Source organism: Corvus brachyrhynchos, unplaced genomic scaffold (assembly GCF_000691975.1).
Source record: "Corvus brachyrhynchos isolate BGI_N302 unplaced genomic scaffold, ASM69197v1 scaffold514, whole genome shotgun sequence".
NCBI lineage: Eukaryota > Metazoa > Chordata > Aves > Passeriformes > Corvidae > Corvus > Corvus brachyrhynchos.
In genome coordinates this window covers 1,133,992-1,140,934 of record NW_008238319.1, presented here as the reverse complement: position 1 = coordinate 1,140,934, position 6,943 = coordinate 1,133,992, and the positions used below count along the sequence as shown (strand labels likewise).

The following is a 6,943-nucleotide window of genomic DNA, read 5'->3' as shown; positions in this document are numbered from 1 at the left end:
CCATGGAAAGGGTGCTCAGGCCTTGGCAGGGGCTGCCCAGGGAGGTTTGGAGTGCCCATCCCTGGAGGTGTCCAGGGAATTCCTGGAGGTGGCACTCAGGGCTCTGGGCTGGGGACAAGGTGGGGATGGAACAGTCACAGGCTGGACTCCATGGGCTGGGAGGGCTTTTCCAACCTCAGTGATCCTGCCCATCCCATTCCTCAGACCCCAATCTTTCCTGGGGATGCAGCCTGGCCCCACAGCCTGCTCCCTGCTCACCCTTTGGAGGCAGGGAAAGGACCACTCCCCACTAAAGCCCAGACTCCCAGCAAATCCCAGATTCCCAGAAGCTGCCTGGCCACGGCACAGCTGCAGAGGGAGCCGGGGCTGTCCCTGTTTGTCTGGGAGTGGAGGTGCCTCCAGGTTCATAAATCTGTATGCAGTAGTAGGGTTCTCTAACAGCAATTCATTTTAATTATGTGAGACATAAAAAGACCACCTACAGATGAGACAATACAGCTGTAAGATTCTCAAGGTTACTGTGGGGAATACTTCATAACTGAAGTATGTTTTCCCCGAGGAATTTGACTACCATTTGATTTAATTTTTAATTTTTACATTTTAATCAAAAATAGATCAAATGGTGGTGTTCTCCCCTGGGAACCATACTTCAGATATGAAGCAGTCCGTGTTCCTTTTAAATATGTAAAGCTGCCATTTATGTATAACTCATGAATGACACCCTGTGTTGCAAGCAAATATCACGCGGCGATTTCGGGATTGTTGCAGTAACAACGCCATAATCACACACAAACATCCCCCCCCGCCTCCACAGAGCCAGCAGCACCACAGGGAGGCCATGGGAGCTGATCCAGCCCATCCTGAGGGTAAGGAAGAGCCCCATGGATGGAAGATGTGCTGATCCCACGTCCCGTGGGATGGAGCGCCAGGAGAGGAACGGCTCTGGGAGCTGGGCTTGGAAACTCAGGGTCAGGAGCACAGACTGGAACATCAGAGCCAAGCACAACGAGCTCCAGGCTTGGGAGAAGGCTGGAGAGGGACTGGGGACAAGGCATGGAGGGCCAGGACAGAGGGAATGGCTTCCCAGTGCCAGAGGGCAGGGATGGATGGGAGATTGGGCAGGAATTGTTGCCTGGGAGGGTGGGGAGCAGCTGTGGCTGCCCCTGGATCCCTGGCAGTGTCCAAGGCCAGGCTGGACAGTGGGGCTGGGAGCAGCCTGGGACAGTGGGAGGTGTCCCTGCCCATGGCAGGGGGTGGCACTGGATGGGTTTTGGGGTCTCTTCCAACCCAAACCTTTCTGGGATTCTGTGACAAGAAACAGCCTCAGGCTGTGCCGGGAGAGGCTCAGAGTGGATATTGGGAAAATTCCTTCCTGGAAAGGGCTGCCCAGGGCAGGGGTGGAGTCCCCATCCCTGGAGGGATTCCAAAGCCCTGTGGTTGTGGCACCTGGGGACGTGGGGCAGTGGTGGCCTGGGCAGTGCTGGGAATGGTTGGACTCCATGGTCTGAGAGAGCTTTTCCAACCTCAACAATTCTGTGACTCTGCTGGGTCTTTCTGGGAGTTTTTATTTTTCTGTGTTTTTAAACATTGTGGCCAATGCTTTTCTTGCTTCCTTGAGCTGGGAACAACTCAGGAAGGGAGAGAAATGGCTGAGTCCTGATGTCCCCGGGGTTGAGGAAGCCAATGGATCCCTGGCCAAGCCACTTGTCACCACTGGGAAAGGTGGGAGAGAAGGAACAGGGCTGCCAAAGGCTCCAAACTCTGCCTGTGCAGTTTAATTCTCAGGAAAAGTCACCCTGGTCAAAGCTCCATCCCCAGTCCTGCTCACAGCACCAAGTCCAGCTCTGTGTGGACACCAGGGATCCTGAGTGGAAGATGCCCAGTGTGAGTGTTAATTTGATAATTAGAGGCAGTAATCAAGGCAAACCCAGAGTTATTTATGTGTGACTATGAATCTGCTAACACAGGGTATCACATCACGCTCCCAGGAGAGCTGCTGAGGTTTTAAGCAACTAATTTAGACATAAACACCACGGATTTTAAATCTACTCAATAAATTATAATATTTAAAATAAACAAAAATAAATTTAAATATATTAACTGTATTCATTTCAACATGTAAGTCTTGGCTTGTCAGATCCAGGTTGCCTTTAAACCCCACATATGCCAATATTTTGATTTTCCATCTTTTTTTGGCAGTCAAGATGCCAAATGGACCTGTAATTACCATCAAATTAAGCAACTAAACCTACTACAAAGATTTTACAGGACATAAATAATATCCTTCTTACCCTCTCAGAGGTTTGATTTACCTTTATTCCTCAGTGTCCTCAGAAATCATTCACGGAATAACACAACCAGACAATTCCATGCTGCAGCCCAAGTGGTGTTTAATGCTTCTGCTTTTGTAAGGAACAATTTACAAAATACAAAGTTAAAAATAACAATTAGATCCTTTTAACCTGAATTAAAACCAGGCCAGGGGCCTTTCTCTCTATGTACAGGTAAATAAAGCATCACTCTGCTTATTCTGTGTACAAACCCCAGCAGTAGGAAATAGAAAGATTATCTCTTTTTTCATCAAGAAAACAAAATTTCAGAGTTCTGCAAGGCATACAAAAATAATTCTGTGGTTCCACTGCAGATTTGACACAAATCTGCTTTAAAGGAATATTCACTGTCCCAGCCTGTGCCAGCTTTATGATCCTGGAAAATCACAAAATAAAGTACAAACACATCTATTTAAAAAAATATCACTATTAAAAGCCTTCCCTGGAGCAGACAATTAAACTCCAATTTGTTTCCAGCCCAGCTGATTTATAAAAGCTCAACTCAGTGCTAACTGCAACTCCATACACAACAGGGGAAGGATTCTAGGGCTGCAAAAATCCTTTGCCTGAGGATTTCGCAGCCTGATAACTCCCAAAATTAACCTTTAAGAGGTTAATTAACCTGTCATTAGATTTGTGCCAATAAAAGCCTGCTGGATGATGAGGTCAAGCCTTTTTAAACAGATTTTTTTGGGATTTAAATGTAAGCTTCAATGGGATTTTTCCTGGCCTTCACAGCTGCAAAGCCACTTAAAAACTAAAATTTGTGTCCTCCCATTCCTGCCTGTGGCCCTGTACAAGGAGCATTTTCCAAAGGAGCATATTCCAAGGGAGTCAGGACTGTTGGGAAAACCTTTGGAAACAACACAGCCTCTGGCCCAGTCCCAGGTGAAGCCTGGGCCCAAGGCCAGCTCAACTGAACCAGTCTAAAACATTAAATCAGCCTTTTCTTGTCCTTTTTAAACAAATCCTGAGCTACCGAAAAATGAAACCAACCATTCCTTGTCCCTTTTAGACAAATCCTGAGCTACCCGAGGAGCAGGAGCACTTTGAGCAGGTGTAAAATTGCAGATAATTGTGCCCTGAGTGGCAGCAGGGCGGTGTGGCTGTGCTGAGCCAGGCAGGGCAGTGCAGGATCCAGGAGCCAGCTGCATCCTCAGGACTGCAGCAGCAAAGCAGAGCTGCTCCTCGGCCTCCTCTGCAGCTCTAGAAGCCCAGGATGTGGCTGAAGTGGCCCTGCAATGACAAAATTCCAGGTCACTACAAAGGAGCTCAGTCTTCATTTTCAAATTTTATTTTAAATTGCTAAGTAGCACCACAAATATTTTTTTTTTTTTTTTTCTCCAGGGATTAGTGGACACCTAAAAAACCTGGATATAAAGAGACTGATTTGACCATGACTGAAATTAGTTTTGCACATGAAGTTAAAATAGATCCCTAGAGAACACAACTGAGACAACTTTGGCATCATTCTTGAACACCTTCTTCTCTTCTCCCATTAAATGTTTAAAGGTTTTAAGGATAGAACAGGAATTTACCCTTTGGGTGGCACTTTTATTTTAAACTCGAGTCTGCATTTGTTTATATCTATTTTCTATATTTATATTGTTTATTTATATTTTTGTCTGGTTTTATATTCATTTTCTATTTGCTGTCTCTGTTTAAAGAACTCTCAGTCGTACTTTCAGAACCAAAAAAATCCTTAAATTATCAGGTAACAGAACAATCTCCCCAGTGATGGTGATATTCTTCCTGCTCCAAATCCAACCTGGTTTCCCTCTAATTAACACCACTTGATTATTCCTTCTTCCATACTTTTATTATTTTAAGAAGATAATTTACTATTATAACTCCTACCAAATGTATTTCTTTTTATTGTCTGTTACATTCCTGGCCAAAATAACTGCTTGTCTGAAGAGACCACAATGAAAGCCAGGCAGAAACATATTTAAAATCAAAAACAAATTGAAAAACTTGATTTGAGCAAAGCATTTTCCATTTCAACTCCACAATCTGAAATTAATTAAGGAAGAAGTTTAGTGAGAAGCTCTACAAGGCCTCCAGATTTTTGTTGTCCTACCCTGAGTTTCTGTATTAAAAGCACTGAGCACTCAAAGTATGAAAAATCTTTAATTTTGAGATTCCAGTTGTTTTCCTTGTTCCTTCCAGATGCTACTGAAAAGCACTTAAAGGTGACAAGAACAGGTCCCAAACAGTCCTGACCTTCCACAGATAAATGTTCTGGAAGAGGTGAATGGTACCTCCTGCAGTTTTTATCTCCAGTTCATGATCAGACCCGTTAAAAACCTGTCAGGCTGAAATGGTGTTATTTTATTCCATTATTATTTGGAGTGGTGATATTTGTACCCAGTCTTGATAACTCCACAGGAAGTGGTCGCTGACACAGAAGAATTTTACGGACTCTGCTGTCCCTGTAATTCTGGAATGCTACAGAACTTCCTCGCGTGCCAGTTTGGGATTTAATCCCCAAATATTCCTTTCTTTTTTGGGTTTTAATCCCTGAGATGTTCTGCAGAAGAGATGTGTGGGAAATTCCAACTGGTGACCCACACAGAGTGGTTTCCATATTCCCACAGTCAGCCCTGGCTCTGGTTCCCACTTTAAAGATGACCAAAATTAATTAACACAATCAATGTCTGTTCAGCCACAGCTCCTGATGGGAACTTTGCCTTTAGTTCCATAAATCAGAGATTTTGCTATGAACATCCAGCATTTTCTCACACCTCTTCTCACTGTGGCTCTGCAAGGAGCAGTATTTTTGGGCTGTAGTTACTGCTTAAAAAGGAAATATCCAATTACAGAAAAAAAAATAGGAGATAGAATGCAATTCCTGAGTATTTTGTTATGATCCAGTATACCAAGGACAACTAAAATTGGAGTACAGGAAGTGTTGTGTTATTGTTTGCTTCAGTTACTTCCCAAATTCTGCTTTTTAGAGGGAAATTGTGAAAAATGTGTTGAGAGTCTCCAGATTTTCCAGCTGCTGCTGGAAACATTAATTTGTGCTCTGCTGAAATGCTAAATCCATCTCCTTTTTTACAAATTTCCATGCTTTATTCCTGAGCAATGCAATTGTGGGGGGTGTTAATTTTATGGTTTATGATCTAATTCTGAAGAACAAGTCCCAGTCCTTTTTGTCCCAAAAAGCAAATTGCCACACTTACAGATTCTCCAGCAACACATCTTGGACATGGCTGGGAAGTGCCTTTGCTCCCATGATTTTCCAAAATCTGAGGAACAAAACCAGACACAAATCCATCAAAAAATAAAAAAAGAGGGCAATTATCTGCAGCTTTATTATAAAATGTATTTCAAAAGTGATCTTGTAACAAAACGTGGGCAGTGGGAACTTACCATGGAATTCTGCTTTGTCTTTGCAGCCCAGGGAGCAGAGTCAGGGAGGAATTTCTGCCTGGAATCCAGATCCATGGCACAATCCATGAGCTGGGTACCAGCCTCCCGTGGGATGGTGTCCATCAGTCTGCACACCCGCTTCTGGAAGCACCAAAAGCAGTATTTACATTGATGCACAGGGCCCAAATTTTCAGCATTTTCCTCCCAAGGATCTCACATCCATTGGGAAGAACACCAAGTGAACAATGAGGTATTAGGGCAGGACCCCAAGATTTTGGATTTCCCACTGCACCTCACGCTGGGAGAGCAGGGAATTCTTTATCTCACACCCCTCAGTTCCATAAATTCCCACTGGGAAAAGGCATCCTTCAGCCTCCATTAGAGCAGGAGTTGGGATGCTGCTTAGCAAAGGAGCAGAGCAGGGGAGTTGTGTGGAAGGAGTCATTAAATCCAGGAAACAGAAGGAGAAGCCTGCAGCCAAGTCAGGCAGGATGGGAGCATCCTTTGAGAAGGGTTTCGTACCTTTCCCTGAACACTGGCACCTCTTCCCAGCTTTCCAGTGCTACATAACCCACTCACATCCCACTCCTGAAGCTCTGCCCTGAGCTCTGCCCAGGACCAAGCGATGTTTGGATGTCCTGGGAACCAAAGGGCTGAGTCCTCACAGTGCTGGGTGATCCCTCACAAGACCAGGGATTCCCAGAAGTACTGCTCTGAGCACCACGTTGGGAACTGGGAAGGTTAAGCTGCAAATCCATGGAAAACAACGACTGGAAACCTCCAGAAAAAGATCCCTGGCTTGTGACTGCCCATGGAAGGGAGGACGAGCCAAATCCCAGGGCTCCTTGGAATTGTAGCAGCAAATTAACACAATAATGGGAATTACAAAACTGACACAGGTTTAGGGTCTGAATCCCAAAGAGACACACACACACCTGGGACATTTTTTCCCAAACAAACTTTGTTTAAGGAATCCCAGTATCCCATCTCTTTCTCTAGCACATGATTTCCCAGGAAAAAGATGTGCTGGCACAGGACTAACAGAGTACTGAAGCACAGAAACTAAATTTAAAGTTGGAATAAGTTATGAAGAACCAAAAATGGATCAATACACCAGGAATCTTGGTGGGAAACAGCTGAGATGGGATCACCAGGAAGGGAGGCAGGATATCAGCATGGGAAGGGAATCCAAAAGTGAAATAGGTATTGTAGTAAGGCAGGGAATAATGGGATAAAGG

At 44.6% G+C, this 6,943-nt stretch overlaps 1 long non-coding RNA gene across 1 annotated transcript in view; it reads right to left on the bottom strand.

Annotated features, from left to right (window-relative positions):
• Positions 1–6,526, bottom strand: part of LOC108446661 — a 7,884-nt gene extending 1,358 nt beyond the window's left edge. The window contains exons 1-3 of the long non-coding RNA XR_001861922.1: positions 5,706–6,526; positions 5,516–5,581; positions 2,313–3,566 (exon numbers count right to left, since the gene is read on the bottom strand). This is a non-coding gene — a long non-coding RNA (uncharacterized LOC108446661). The remainder of the gene's footprint in view (positions 1–2,312; positions 3,567–5,515; positions 5,582–5,705) is intronic.
• Positions 6,527–6,943: the final 417 nt, after the last annotated feature.